Here is a 16994-nt window from a genome sequence, read left to right as displayed (position 1 = left end):
TTCTTTTCAAATTGGTAATAACGAAATGTTAGGTAGAGAACACACGACAACATATTATGTTCAAAGGGGAGAAGACAACAGCAGTAGAAAGGCAATTACCATTATTATATACCTGTCATATTGGTGTTCTTTTTCTCCCATGTGATTAAGTATTTTTCCCATTGATGCTCTATTACTTTCTTATAAAAAATTTCTATGGACTGAATATAAAATCAGTATACTACAGTTTAATTAAACTGATACTTGGGTTTCTTTTCTTTTTTTTTTTTTTTCTTTGAATTGTATAGAAATAGTAATTAACATTTTAAAAAGTTTTTTATATTGTCAGAAACATTCTCAGTGTCTATTTTCTTTAAAGGCTGAAGTAATAGATAATTTGCACAACAGTAAAATTTAGTTATTAAATTATAAAAACTGTTCTGCCCAACTAGTTTTAACACATTCTCTATGAAGATGGAGCTGACATTTTCCTTCTGTTTAATAAGTGTGGGTATCAAAAAGTAGAAACACTTGAGACAAAATAGGTAACATAATCTCTAAATTCCTTACTTGCATCAAATGGGCAGTTTAATGTTGCTTTTAAACCTTAAATAACAATTTAGAATTATATATAGAGAGAGTCATCTTTCCATGATACAATGAAATACCAACAGAGTTGCATATACCATGTAATGATTACCTGAAACTTTTGAAATAAATTACCTGTTTGTAGAAAGAAATGTAATGTTTACTTCTTTAATTTTTGTCAGCAGTCAAAGATGGTGGTCAATCTTATATCAAAGTAAGTAGTTTAATTACTTAGTCCAGCATTTTAGAAGGTTAGCTGAGATTATCCCACCATTAAACTAGACAGAGGAATAAGAATGAGAAAACTTAGCCCTTTATGCCATGATCAGAGTAAGACTGAGGTGTTGGTTATAGAGAAAGAAAGATTGGCTTTTCCATCTACCCCTGATAAGTATTTCTTCTAGATCAGATGTGGTGGGTTGACCCTGGCTGGGCACCAGGTGCCCACCAAAGCTGCTCTATCACTCAGCTGGAGAGGAGGGAGAAAATATAACAAAAGAACAGGGAGACATCACTCACTTGTTGCTGTCATAGGCCAAACAGACTCAGTTCAGGAAAATCAACTGAATTTATTACCAATCAAATCAAAGTAAGATAATGAGAAATAAAACTGAATCATAAAAAACACCTTCCTGCCATGCCTCCCTTCTTCTCCAGCTCAATAACATTCCTGATTTTCCCTACCTCCTTAGCCCAGTAGTGTATGGGGACTATGAATGTGAGTTGTGGACAGTTCATCACATGTTGTCTCTGCTGCTCTTAGTTAAGGATTTGGTATTTTATTCCAGTTATAATCATTAGAAATTCTAAGTGAAATAGAATTGTCTTGAGTTCAGATTGTTACAATAGTAACTCTGCACTGAAACCTTAGCAAAACATAAGTGCATAAAACAAGTTTTTTTCAGGTGACACTTGGGCAGCTCTTTCAATGTCCATGAGGATTTTTAACTGAGGATTTCCATATGAGTTATTTATTAGTGACAGAGAATTTGTAGTTATTATAATTTAGCACACCATCACATCAAATTCTTTGTAACTTCATCAGACCAACAATTAGAGGAAGACACAAAAATTACTGACAAAAGTGGCCAGATTTGGAATATTTAAAAAAAAAAATCTGAATTCAATCACTGAAGTCCTATGCTTGTACATTATATTTCTGAGATTAAGCTAGTAGCATCAAAATTTGGTTTGATATATTTTTTTTTTTGTTGGCAGAAGAAGCTTAACAACTGCACGTTTCCCTTGTTCCACTTGTCCTCCTACACAAATAGAATTTATTTATAATAATGCACTATAAACCAGCAGCCTGAGTAAAATTAAAATAAAATAAAATCTATGACAAGAAAAGCTTTCATTACAACATAGATTCTGATCTGGTAGGGTGATCCACAGTGTGAGATTAAATGACTGGGGAAGTGTATCTTCTAAAATAGGTTTTTCTCTGAAGAAAGTATATTTAGAACATTTTTTTCTATAGCCAAAAAAAAATAAATATGTGTAGACAGTGGGGTTTCTAAGTTATCATTCCACTGATCTGGATTGGAGTCATAGTCCCATATGAGTCTCCCAGCAAGCTTCACTTTCTTCAATGAAGAAACATTGAATTACAAGAGGAACAGAGCAGCTCCTTAAAAATTTTTTGCTGCAAACAGTGTTGAAAAATCAGACTCTAACCTGAGTCAGCTGGTACTCTAATCAAAGCATTGTCAGAAAACAGGAAGGAAAAAAAGGTTTACTTTTTCCTCCTAGATTATTTCCTAGGTAAAAAACCCCAAGACTACAATTCTTGAAAGTCTGAGCTGGGATTTAGATTTACGTATTCATAATTCATTTGAACCAGAGCTGGAATATTAAAAATCCTACTTTGCATCCAGGCTTGCTTTGTTGTTTACTCTGTCATTTTGGCAAAAGGAATATGAAAAGTCTAATTTTGGTGCCTTATTACACCCACTTTTCATTTTCTTTGTTTGGATGTGATCTATATGAATTATGGACCAACAGAGAAGCAGATCTAAAAAGTTTGGAAAAATTTTGGTGAAGTTTTTTGAACTTTGTTTATTATAAGAAAACTACCTTTTAGTAATTCTGCTTCTGACAAAATAAACATTACATGAATCCTCAGGGATAAAAATAGAAATACTCTCTGGAGAAAGGGCAATCTATCTATATTTCTGCATCCATATTAAAAGAGTATCTCTCTTTGTTGTACTTAACAGCAGCTTCCAAATACTAGAAGTAGTGGTTTTACTGTAAGGTTAGGATGCAGGAATCTTTTTTACAATGATGTTTTTTGTTTGGTTTTATTTTTTAAGAACAGCAACTGTAATGCTTATTTGTGACTTGTACTCCCTGGACAAGTCTTGTGTACTCTGTTATTGACCATTCCCTCTGGGGTTTTGAATTCCTTCTGTCAGTGTTGTATCACAGATTGTCTCTAATCCAGTAAACTTGTTTTCCAAAGATTCCAGTTCTTTCACAAGAAATGACCATAGGTTCTGACAAGGACAATTTTATTGTGTGCAAGGCATGGCACTAACACATTCAGGCTCTAATGGGGAAGGAATTACTTTCCTTTTACACTCTGGTCAAAATAAGAGCATATTATTTAACATTAGACTCTTCAGTTAAGTGTTTACACTCTATCCTTACCATTTACATTACCATACTTACCAGTTAGTAAGCCTATACTTCTCCCTTTCTTTTCCTTTTTCCTCATATTTTCCAGGAGCAATTATCTCCTATCACTTTCTCAACTTAGAAGAATCTATCTCTTCAGGAGGGCTTGTAAGAGTTCTACTTTGATCAATGATTAGGCAAAATATTTCTGCAGTCATACATACTAATCCTTGCTAAAGTGAGGTCTACAATGATCTGAAGAGTATGTCTTGAGTAGGAATGAAAAAAAAAAGTTAAGGAAAGGAAAACAATGGCTTATGTTATGCAGAATAATTTTAAAATTTCTTTTAGAATTTTATCTATGCACCAGTATTTCTTATGGGAAGTGAAGGAGTGAAAGGCATAATTATTGGAAAGTTTGATTTGTTACTTAGTTGTGTTGAATCTCTATTTCCAGTCAAGCATATTGGGAAGAAAATGTCAAAAAAAAATTTAATTTTAAAATTTTTCCCTTTGCATGACAGGAAAAGGATAGAATGTATTTTTCATTTCAGATGATACTCTTTAAATGTAAATGCTTCATTAGCTGCCTAAAATAAGTTTTATTCTAATTAAGTCTTAGGCATTATTGTAAAAAAACATGACTAAGCAGAAATGTTCTTGCACAACTGCAAGAACAAACCTCTAAACAGTTAAACTGTTGTTGTACCTTTCTTTGACACTCAGTGTTCTAGAAGAACATGTGGAAATTCTGGGTGTAGGAAGTCTCTTTTAGAGTCCTAAGCTGATAAGGCTTCTAAGAGAAGTGTAAAAGAATGTTTGTCACCATTTGTTTTTATTGGATAATACTAACTCTTATATGGACAGGGAGAGAGGGGGTTTTTTTACTTACTTTCTGAATGCAACGAATTTGAAATTTAAGTAGAAAACAGGAAACAATTGAGGGAACATTCTCAAAATACATTGTGATATTACTTTGAGAAAGACTGAAGTGAAGGGGCATGCAGAATAGAGGTGGAGTAAAAGTGAAGACACTCAAAACCCAAGGAATTTCAGAGAACAAAAAAAAAAAAGATTGTAATTTTTTTTCCTTTTCATCTGCAGTCAAATATTAAAATACTTTAGTTGGTAATACTATCTAGAAGCTGTGTTTCTAGAAAAATCTTCTTGGTGGTGGCATAACATTAATAGATTTTCTTGAAAGATGTTACACTGACTGAGGGTCTTGCACTCACACTCAGGTAATTTCCATCTGTGTAGTTCCATACATGATTTCAGTGAGATATTGAAATATTAATCAGATTGAATCTTTAAAGCTTCTTCATCTTCACTGGCAATGCAGGACCAAAACTACCAATACCTTACATTAAGAATCAAGTTACAGAGGACCACTTTAATAGGTCTTATTATCAGTAAGTGAATGAAAATGCTTTGCATTCGATATAGAACAATGCTTGCTGTTTCTTTCATGTAATAAAAATATTTTTAGTAATATTGAAAGCTCTCAAGCTTACTATCAAATAAGTTTCTATTGCTAGGAATGCATTGTGTAGCACTCAGAGGGCAAGCTGTTCTTTGAACGTGAATTCTTCTTTAATACTTAACTTATATGTACAAACTAGTTTAATTTCAGCCCTTTGGTTATATAATCATGGTTTATTTTGGAAGCACATAGAACCTACAAGATTTTGATTTCTTTCTATGTCACTCAAAAGCAAACTTTTAGAAAGCCCTCATAGAGGCTTATAGTTTTTTTTTTCTCCTGTAAGATACAGCTGTTCTTTGAGTGAAAACGTGCTTTGTTGAGGTCTCTCTCAACCACATCAATTTGCATCCTTTGTTTGCTAGCCTAGTCTACTACTTCCTACTTGACTGTGGATCACCACCTCTTTCCTCTGTCAATCACCTGAGCCGGCAGTGATTTTTAAAGGTCACTTAGTCCAACCTTCATACGAGGATCTCAGACCCATGCCCAACCTGACTTTGAATGTTTCCAGGGATAGGGTATCTACCTCCTCTCTGTTCCAGTGTTCTCCACCATTACAGTAAAGGATTTCTTCCTAGTATCTAGTCTGAATCTACCTTCTTTTAGCATAAAAACATTAACCCTTGTCCTGTTGCTATACACCCTATTAAAAAGTCTGTCCTTATATTATAAGCCCTCTTTAAGCAGTAAAAGGCTGCAAAAAGGTCTCCACAGAGTCTTGTCTTCTCCAGGTTGAACAACCCCAACTGTCAACCTTTCCTCATAAGAGATATGCTCCAGCACATTGATCACTTTCATGGCCCTCTGGCCTAGCTCCAACAGGTCCATGTATTTCCCGTGTTGAGTACTCCAGAGCTGGATGCAGTACAGCTGGTGGGGTCTCATGAGGGCAGAGTAGAAGGGTGACCTGCTGGCCATGCTTCTTTTGATGCAGGCCAGAATGTAGTTGGTTTTCTGGGCTGTGAGCACACATTGTCATCTCATGTCCCGCTTGTCATCCATCAGTGCCCCCAAGTCCTTCTTGCAAGGCTGCCTTCAAACCCTTCATTGCCCAGCCCTTCCCTTGTTTCCTTTTCTCTTTGTTTAAAGCTCTTCCCACTAGATTGCCAAGCCTGTAGGCAAAAATACTCATGCCCTATTTGATCAGGTGGATTCCATCTTTACCTAGGAGTCTTTGATTCTGAGAAAGAGTCCTGTGGTCATAAAAGTCAAATACCTCAACTGATATAGAATCATAGAATTACAGAAAGTGGAGATTGGATGGGACCTTCTGGAGGTTATCTTGTCCTCCTGCTCTAGTAGTGTCACTCTGTGTGTGATCCATAGCATTATGTTTGACATTGTTTACATACTCCATTATTTCAAAGGAAAGTCCTAATCAGTAGTTCTGGTTTATTAATATATGAGCCAAGAGATGTATTGAGTGATTTTGGACAAGACCAATTATATGAGCTTTTTCTCAGTAAGGTAGAACATCCACTGTCTGTTTGTGGACATTGAATTAAAATTTTCTTCTAATTTATTTTCATATAGTTGTTTATTCCATTTCTTAAGCATCAGTTGGAGGTATGGAGAAGAGTTTTACATTGCAAATGAGTATTTTGCAAGAACAGTATTTCAGGTATTATAAAAACCACTACCTCAATAACTGATAGAAGTCTCTTTTTTTATCTGTAGCTGACCTTCAACTTGAAATATTTTTAATTAATTTATAGACACGCTGAATTTTGTTTGCTCAGGTAAAGATACATTAATTTTTCTAAAAGAGTTTCTCTTCTGAAAGAGTTTTTGAAAGAGCTTAATTATGACCTGCTGCTTGTTTCTACATATAGATGTACTTTTGAACCAGCTGGTACTAACTTTACTTCAATCTTTAGGGTACGTATCTTACCCCCTTGAAAATTGTTTGAATAAAGAAGCTGGTAATTAAAATGGAGTGGTCTTTTTATCAGTCAGGATGAAAGGATTGATTAAGGTACTCTATTTATGAAAATTTAAAACAAAAAAAGGAAGATAAATATCTTCAAAGGAATAGTAAAAAAACCAGTTCTGACAATCTCCAATTTCAAGCAAATCAAATTGTATTCTAGGGTTGGAAATAGCATGAATTTATTAAAGAGGATTTTTTTGCAAGTCTTCTCTCAATTAAATTTGAATTGTAAAATCTGCATGCACCCATGTATCTAACTTATCTTGTCAGTGGACTAGTAAAGAGGCATGAATCAGAGAGGCAAACAAGTGGGCAATGAGAGTTTTAATTAAAATGACTCTATGGGCCATTCTCATTTAGGTGTACATGTGGATAAATCACAACTTCCATTAGAGAGCACCAACAGTCTGGAACATATGGATGGGTTATCATTGGATAGTATCTAGTAGAATTCAACTCAGCTGGATGGGATAAAAAAAGCTATCTGAGAGCATATTTGCTTTGCCACAAAGGGTGCATTTAGGTGCAATAACTTATGTACAGTCTTTTGTATCAAAGCTGTTAAACAACAGTTCAGCTGAGGTGTGACCTTGGTACCTTATGCTTTCTGGTGCTTAAAATGTTTTAGATGCCATCTACAAAATGGGTAGAAGGAATTCACATCATCAGCAGTATAAGAAGAAAGCAGAACATATAATTATTGAAGAAGCCAGATGTATTTCACAAACACCAAGGTCCTCAAAGAAAACACCAGTCCAGTTTCTTGTGCGTTGTCCACCACTGTAGCTGAATTGCATCTCTGTTAAATTTCTTCAGGATATTTGAATTTAGCTAAATATCTCATCTAAACAAATTGTATAATAACAGGAATTTTGATCTGATTTTACCAATATCCTATACATTCAATTTTATTCAGTTTTAATTCAGAGTAAAAAATTGGTTTATATCAATACACAGGCAGTGACTGGGATTAATGAAGAGACAGCAAGAATTTTCAGTTAACTCCATGATATACAGATAAAATATTGTATTGGTTTTCTGTTTTGATTTGGGGGGTTTTTTTTGAAGAATAATATAGTTCAATAAAATTTTAATTTCTTTTTTATTTTATATAACTTTTTTCCTTGTCATCTCCCTTATCCATTTGTGGAGATATCGATACACACCAGTTCTTTCTGCTTTAGATAAAGAATCTTACTAGATTTAGTGCAGCTGCTTATTTGTAGTATCTTTGAGCTCTGGTTCTTTGAACAACGCAGCAAGAAAAAATCCCATTTAGTAGAGATTTTTGGCTTAAGTTTGTGTTCTACAGAAATAACTCTCTCCTCACTACTGCTTCTGTGAAGTACTTATTTGTCTTTAAAAGAGATTCTAATGCTAAAGAGAACTTTTTAAAAAGGAAAGTGTCAAAAAATGCATTTAGCTTACCTAACTTGGGCTGTGAAATAAAAGCACTGAATCAACATCCACTCAAGTCAATAAACAGTATTTGAAGTCAAATGTATACCACAGCATACCATTAAACAGTTGAGGTGTTAATGGATTCTAATTTTTCTATGTAGACCATACTAGCAATGACAGAGAATTTTTTTATGACCTCAAGAATATTACATCCATCAGAAAGGAAACAAGTACAACAACTGTAAATAATGTACATACCACAAGTTCAGACTCTCTTACCTGGAGATAGGGAAACTCAGTACCTGTCTGGTTTCATTAAAGTGTATTGTCATGGTTTGTAGAGTTGGTGGGAGAAATGAGGTAGCCTCATATTTAATTTACCTGTTGCGTGAATCTTGTATAAAGAGCTGTGCACCCTTCAGTAAAGCATTGCATTAACCTTCATGAATAAGATATGTTAATACTGATTATATCTAGGTATGTCTATTCTATCTGTAACTATCAGTATAACAGTGATGTTCTGAAATACTAACACCTCATGCTGTTTTACCCCGAACAATGCAATCAATGCAGACCTAGAAGATCTGTTTCGCTGGGTCCCACACATATTTGATTTTCCTTCCAATACTGGTTTTAAAATTTGGATTACTTCAGAATATCAAAGCCAAAAAACTTGGCTTTTTAGTCTCCACCAAGTCGACAGAATGAAAAATTTAACAAGTTTCAGGGGAAAATTGGGCTTGGTCTTGCTTGGAAGAGTGTGTGAACCAAAAGTAATGTAGTCATGACTGCCAACTATAACTAGCACACTGAGAGTAAGCATAGATTTCTGGGGATTAGTGGTCTGTAATCCAGATATCTGAAAGGCCTTGCATTCTCTAAGAGCTTGTAGTCTTGAATCATCCCCTAAAGTTGAGGTATAATCATTCACATTCAAAGACCAAGCATCAGTATCTTTCTTTTTGACATTGATGCAGATTCTTCAGTCTCCTTCAAAAAAACTGCAGACGTTTTGTAAAATACTATAGGGCACAGTTATCCTCAGTGTACCCATTATGACTGCTCTCTTTAGAAAAAGAGAAAAATTACAACAAAGAGAGTAAGAACATGGTTAAAGCAATTGAATTTGACTAGAGGTAAGAGCATTCACTTAGGAAGGAAGAGTTGTGAGTGTCTGTTATTGCTCCAGGCATTGTAGTTTAATTTTACATGACAAACTTCAGGAATAAAATTCATAAATATTTCGGCCCGCCCTCATAAAGGGTTGCCTTAGATATAAAGGTTAAACATAAAATCATAGATTTTTTTCTCTCATATCTGATAGATCTCAATTCTTTGTTTGCACAGCAGCTGGAGTTTTTATTATGTCACATTCTCTCCCTGAAATCTTGTGATTAAGATGATGTCTATAATGATACAACTTCGAACTTCCACAAGAAAAAGGAATCCTATTCCCAGGCATTGGATCTCATCAGAGTTATATCCTTTGTTGGGTGGAAAAAAAACCAAAAACAAACCAAAAGCAAACCAAAAAACCCCCACCCACTTCCTTTTGATCCAAATTAATGTTTTGCAGAAATGTGGCAGATGCAACGTGTGTAGTATCTAGACTTGAAAACATGATCATAACATACAGCAAAAATTAAGTTCAGAAATATCTAAAATATGAATTTAAAAAAGGTCTTGCTATGAACAAGAGTTGAGCAATTTTTACAGAGACACTCTTTTTGTTTCCATAAATGGACTTTTAGCTACCTCTAAAGTAAAAAAACCCCAATAACCAACAACTAAAGCAGATAATCAAAAAGCATCCACAAAAAGCATTATTTGTCTCATTTGTCTTCAGAAATCTGTTGTGGAGATTCATATAGCTGAATTAATCAGACTTGTATGTAGACTCCTTTTATATTCAGTAGAAGGAAATAAACAGATTTAAAGCACTATTCATTCCATCCTCAGGTACGTATCTAACATAGTTCATGCAATTTTCAATCTACAAGCACCTTTACTTCTCAGTTCTCAATCCAGTAGGACCTGTTCTTTTCTTGACTATAAAAGGAACTTAGGGACAATACTTCAGTGCCTTATTGGAGATATATTTGCATTTACTTAAAGTGCTTTCACAGGAATTTGAAATGTTATGTTTCTCACTTGAGTGACCTACTCCAACCCCAGTTCACTTGCCATAACTACGTTTCTGTGTGTGTGTAAGTTCTTCCCACACACCTGTTTTGCCTATCCAGATCTGCATAGAGATAGCAGTCTGTAAAGGAAGGAATAGCCAAGTCTGTAGTTTAATACTCAAATGACAAAGCAATACATAGCTAATTTTAATAAGAGAAAAGATGTTGACACTAAGTTCTATCAGACATATTGATTTTTTTAATTAGCTATTTTACAAAGGTATTTGGTAGGTCAGGTACAGATTATTGATTTAATAGCAAATTTTAAAAATAATTAACAAAGTGATTCTCTGAATTAAGGACATAAAAATATTACTTACGAGGGCTACTTTAAAATATTAATGGGCATGTGCATTTCCCAAAGCATTACTAACACTGTAATATGCACTGTTCAATACAGAAAAATTCACCAAATAATACATAAGAAATAATTGGAAGTGCAGAAACTGCATTATTTTGTAACAGGTTGACGATCAAAAATTCAAACTCTCTTCCTAAATTTGAAATATACTTAGCTTATATAAAGTGTTTTGCTGAAGGGCGAGAGAACGAAGCGTGGACCACTCATTATCTTAACAATAGGTACTAAAAATAAGAAATTCTGAAAGTGAAATAGCACAAACACAAGTTGCAGTTGTCATGGTCATTTCTGATTACTCGCTTCTTTAAGTTTTCTCTATGAACACCCATGATCCCAGAAAAAAAATAATTCTCAGATGACATTAACCTCTGGAAATGAAATAATTGCTTGACACAGGAGATCACTGGAGTAGATCTCCCTTACTGGATCTCACCTTATGGTGAGGAGCAGATGTACCAGTGGGACAGGAGCAGAAGTAAACGGTGAATTCAGTGTAAGATTCAGAGCATGAGGAAAGTATGACCAGCAGTCATTTTTTGGCTTGCTTTTATGCCATTATTAATTCAGGATATTATTTATTATAGGGGTAACTTTTCTTCCTTCTTATCATTCCTAACATCTGTGTTTCCCTCAGCATCAATATGTGCTGACATATAATTGAGATGTCATTAGCTTTGTGGTGAATGAGAGAGTAACTAAAGCCAGAAAATCTATGTTGCTATTTTATCAGAGCAATTGCAGCTGCTGGGAGATTCACAAACATATGTAGAAATTTTACAATGGCAGAAGAAACTTGTATAACTCTTCTGAATATTTTTTCAGTCTAGCAGACTTTTATTTATCAAAGGTAAGCAAAGATGGTCAGAAATGTTTCCTTGGTAACTTTTTGGGGAGATTCTAAGTCAATATGGTGTCAAGAACTCATGTGGGTTAAGATGCAGATTTTTTGGGGCTTGTTGTTGCTCTCCAGAAAGTAATCACGCAACAGAACAATGTAACAATTATTAAAAAACTTAGCAGTGTGCACAATGTTAATGATAAACCCTACAACACCATGCCTTAACTTTCTCACATGACAATTCCCACCAAAATGCAGTTTATAACATCAAGTAATCTGATCACCAAGATTGAAGGAACCTGCTTCTCGATATAAGGAAGTCTCCAAACGCCCATTTTAGTATTTCTATGTGCAGACACTTCTACAGACTGAAGATACCAGACAATTGCCTGTACTACTAACCACTCTCATCTAACAGCACTGTAGAGTTTCACTTCTGATTTATGATATAAGAAACCACTTTGAACTCATCATAAATAATCCTGTTAGTGCAGCCAATTATATGTAATTTAATGGATGAATGTCTTAACCTTTATTTTATAATAAATTTTCATATGCATTTTTTGTATAGTAGACTAATAAACCAGCAGAACTGGTTTAACTAGTCTAGAACTGGTGGTTCTGCTTTATGCCGGAGTGCCTTGCAGCAGTTCCAGGTTAAGTGTCACTGATTTAAATCAACGTGATATTTATTTATCATGCTGTTTCTTGGCTTTCCTCACAGCAATCATAAACATTCACTTAACACTCTATTACTGGTCAAGTTTTCAGCTATGATTGCCTAACAGAAAAAAACCCCACAGTAACATGAAGAAGACCTAGAATATTTACATTGTCTGTAATAGAGAGAATTATTCTGTGCAGTACAGTATTAGAACTTAAACTGTGAACCCAAATGTTGTCACTCCCTAAATTTAAATTTTCTTTTTCTTTTAATGTGGTATGTGTGTCCCTGATATAACTTATTCTGTATTGACAATGAGAAAACCAAATCAAATATCTGCATAATAAAATTATTTAAATTATTGTTCTATAATAGTCAGGTACCGGATATTTCAATTGCTTAAAATAACCCGATAGGATGCAAAAAACAAGATTCTATCTGTTTACACAGTCTTCTAATTATGCCTTATGATTCTTTGAAGTAAATCTTTTTTTAGGAAGGTGAAGGGAGGATTTTTGTTTGTATTTTTAGCAGCAAAATTGATATAGTGTATGTAGACAAAAGGTAAGATGAAGAAACTAGAATGGAGAATGTTCAAGGTACAAGTACAGGATTTGGCTCTGAAACCATCTCTTCAGGACGGGGGTTGGACTGCATCTAGACAAGGTTTCCATTCCCCATCTGTAACTCAAGACATTTTAAAATAAATCAGTGAAGGCAATTCCAAAAAAAACAGTATTTCAAGTGTTAAGGACATTTTTCACAGGTTATTAAAATGATACTTTCTTATTTTCTATGATTCTTGATAGATTTTCCACTTCGTGGGTAAAAAATAACAGCGCATGAATTATTCTTTGTAGGCTCATTTCCCAAATATTGTTGATTATAAAAAAACTATTTAATTAAATAATTAAAAACCTAATTAAAATTTCTTTGAAGAGCAGTGTTTAATTTGATTTTTCTTATAAACAATACATTCTGCTAGAGAAAACTCAAGTTAAATTAGACTTTTAGATGGGCAGCACAGATGCCCAGTGTTAAATGCTAGCCCAATTAAGAAAATAGTACACTTCTTTTTATTCCACTACTTCAAGGTTCAAAGTATTTTCTAAAATTAATAGAGGCTATAAAGATAGAAAAATGTGGATGACATCTAAATGTAGATATATAACTAAGATGCTTAAGCTAGTAAAACTCCCATAATGTACATCTTCTCTTCTTTGAGTCGTAGGGCAGACATGGATCACAATCAATATTTCTTATGAAAGCATTTAAACACTAAGTTGTTATTATCATTAGAACTATTAATAACATGGTTTTTATAAAAACACATACACTTATTAAAAAACACACTTATATATTCACACATACTTCATTCACACAGAAATTCCCTCATAGTTGTCTGTCCAGGTCTCAGATTGGACTCCATTTCCCACAGTAGGCTCAAGAACAAAGTCACTGGCGTACCAGTGTCTTCTAAACAGGTGTTTGTAAAGTCCACCAGAAGTCTGTTTCATCATTCATATTTATAACCCTACAGTCTTCATCTGCATTCAAGCTGTCCCTGACCTCTTAGATGCAGACTAAGTTGCAGAACCATGCAGCCACTGTGTGGAAGAAGCCTTGTGGTCTCCCAAAACTATCCATTCCTGCAGAATTGGCAGCTTTTCTGAGCTGATAAAACCTATGGAAACTTTCAGACATTGCTTTCTCAGCACATAGGTTTCCTCCCGTTAGTCTTCTGGGCATTGTCAAGAACTTATCTCTCCAAAGCAATGGAAAAGCTGTAGTAGCCACTTACACAAAAGCACATAAGAGATATTTATGACTATCAAAGACAGTGGATAGAGGAAGGGACACACAGAGAAATCGCATTCCCCTGAAATTCTACCATGCAGTCACAGAGAACTTATTAACTTTGTTATATAAATGCATCATTCTTATAAGGAATCAGAACCACTCTTATTCCTAACTGAGATGCCTCAATCAAAAACAAATTACATGAGGTCTAATCTGCCTGAGATCGAAACTTTGTTTTTTCTCTATCTCAAATCGTGACCAAGGTTTAAAATTTGAGTTATAACATCAAGGAAGCAAAGAAAAAGATTTTTAACTAGCTTTTGATAAAAATATATTAAAGATCACGAGCATAGTCAAAACAATACTTTGACATTTCCTAAACTTCTCTTATCTTTGTATTCCACATTTTTCTTAATATATTTTTCTTAATATATTATTCTTATTATAATGCACATTAGCAATAAAACTGAAACTGTTATCGTACAATTTGAGCAAAAATGCAGCTAAAGTTAGTTTATTATATCTGTTAGGCACAGAAAAACAAGCAAATGTGAAACATTAAGAAGGACTGTTTTTGAAATTACAAAATCACTTTTTGGTAGCATCCTAAATTTGAAAAGAATGTTCCAGCTACAGTGAGACTTTTTATACAAGGACAGCAGAAGTTATTGACACTAAGTCATTATTCCCTACAAGCAAAAAGTATTTTACTGGTGATGCCTTATATACGTAAATATATATATATATGTATATGTATATACATATTTATATACACCTTTCTTTACCAGAAACCTTGGGAATATTTATGACTGATAAACGTTGAAAAGTGATCAGAGAATCTTCCATGTTTAAACCTGTTACACCATCATCAAACATTTTGAAAAAATTCTCTTTGATTAATGCAGAGAACATCCAGGGTGTTTTGAAACCATTTAATATTAAGGCCCTCATAAAGTATTAGAAGTCAGATTTTTAGAAAGAACCATCTCCTATAAGTAATTTGTCCATGGCAAAGATTTTGTTATATTCTTATATACTTAGGAGGTATCTGATATGACTCAGAATTTGAGATAGATAAGATGGATACAAAAAAATTGTCCAAGTTTCAGTGGTTTTACACTTCTAACCTCCTAGGATACTTCACCAAAAAGACAGTCAGCCAAAGCTCCAAATGAAATGTAGTATTTTAAGTATTTGGCTGACTTAAAGCAGAAAGAAATAATTTAGTTGAACTTATTGCATTATTCTCCTTTGTAGACCTAGGCACGTGCTTAAATATATTACTGAATTGAAGGTAAGGTGAATATCTGGTTCACTCAGACCAATCAGTCATTTAGCAGCCTTGAAAGGAATATGCCACAGATCCAGAGACTGATCGATACACACTAGACTGAGTGGCTGGAGTCAGGGCCAGAAGATGAAGTTACTGAACAATAACTAATTAATCAGCAGTGTTCCACTGGGGACTAAAATGCTAATTGAAGCAGAACTAATACAAGTTTAAGATAAAATAACCCTGGAGTTAGATCAACCACTGAGACAAAATCACTTTAAATAGGATCTGTCTCTCATCTACCTAGGAAAGCTTCTTGTTATTAATTATTTATTGAACAATCTCTCCCCTTAGAAGTTATGTGTCCAACCACCAAGGAGGATAACATAACTTCTATAGAGCTAACATCTGCTCATTCAGAATTCAAAGCACTTCATCAAATACTTATATCAACAGCATCGTGATGAAAAGGAGTGTTGGAAGGGCACAAAGGGAATTTGAGGAGCTTCTTCAGCATACAAGGATAGAGGGAATTCTGAGCAGTTTAACATGTTGTGTTATGCTCTGTTCTGTTGTGCTTACAATGGACATATTACAAATATATACTACAGCAATCAGTGTATTACATACAGCTCTACGAATCTGATTTTAATATTTCTCTTTAAGTTTTTATTTTTAAAACATTCATTTGTTGAAAGGTGATGTGATAATCTCTTCTGAAAACTATAGCATACCACATAAGAAATGTTTTGTCTAACATTCATTGTCAAGAGATTTAAGCTGAGTAGAACTGTCTGGGATTCTCAGTCTTCTTACTCAAATATATTGGAAAAAATGACATGGAAAACAAATTGTGACATTTCTCAAAACACAATCGTATGAAGGGGATAAAGAGAAAAAAAAAGTTTTACTGATGAGTTTTCATACCCTGCCCATTCAGTTGTCAAATTGAATACATCCAGAGAGTAACTTAAGAATCAAAAAGAACATTCGCTAATAAATAATAAAATATATAGGAAGCCAGTGAGGATGCAGGAAATGTTTCCAGATCCTGGTACATGAAAGACAATGACAAGCTAAGTACTAATTTAAGAAATTGCAGTCAATCTGCTAATGAAGTAAAAAACAAAACAAACTCCCAACCTTAGATGTGATTCTTTTTTTAAATTGACTCTACAAAATATTCTCAAAAATTGGAAAATTCAATCTATTTTATCCTATGTTGAACATAACAAAAGACATTATCTTATTGCAAATGACCTAATTAATACCTATTGTGGATATCTTTGAAATTTACAGTCATTTTGTTGCAATTAGAATTTAGATCTGAAACCAATATAAAAAATCATTTTGCTAGGGTCTGCTTTAATCATATTGTCCTGGAGAAGGTATATGGAATCAGATATGCTGCACAATTAAATTAAAGTAAAAATAGAAATTGCCTGCTGACAAATATCCTCTTCAGTAAGTAAAAGTTCTTAAAAAAGAATCAACAAAAAATATGAGAAATATTGCAGTTTATTCTCTCTTTATCAACCTCTATCAAACTCCAATGCCAGCTGGACATATCTGTTCTAATTTTGAACCTAAATTTATGTTCAGCTTCTTTCTTTGCATGTATAAGCTTTTGTTATTAGAACATACCTTTCAGATGACTTCAGGAGAAGCACTTAATTACACTTTGCTCAGATGATTGAGAAAGATACGTCTGGGTCTCTGATCAGCTACAATCACAGGAAAATCAGAATACGTTTGGAAACACAAAGATTTACAGGCAGTCTCGGAACAAAATTATGCTTCTTTCAATTGTATTAGGATGCAATATGCTCCATATCCTAATGGCAGAATTTTGGGGTACTAAGGAAAAAAAAT

Source organism: Manacus candei, unplaced genomic scaffold, assembly GCF_025592945.1.
Source record: "Manacus candei isolate 608988 ecotype Guabito, Panama unplaced genomic scaffold, ASM2559294v1 h1tg000011l, whole genome shotgun sequence".
In the NCBI taxonomy this organism is placed as follows: Eukaryota; Metazoa; Chordata; class Aves; order Passeriformes; family Pipridae; genus Manacus; species Manacus candei.
This window is presented reverse-complemented; position numbering follows the sequence as displayed.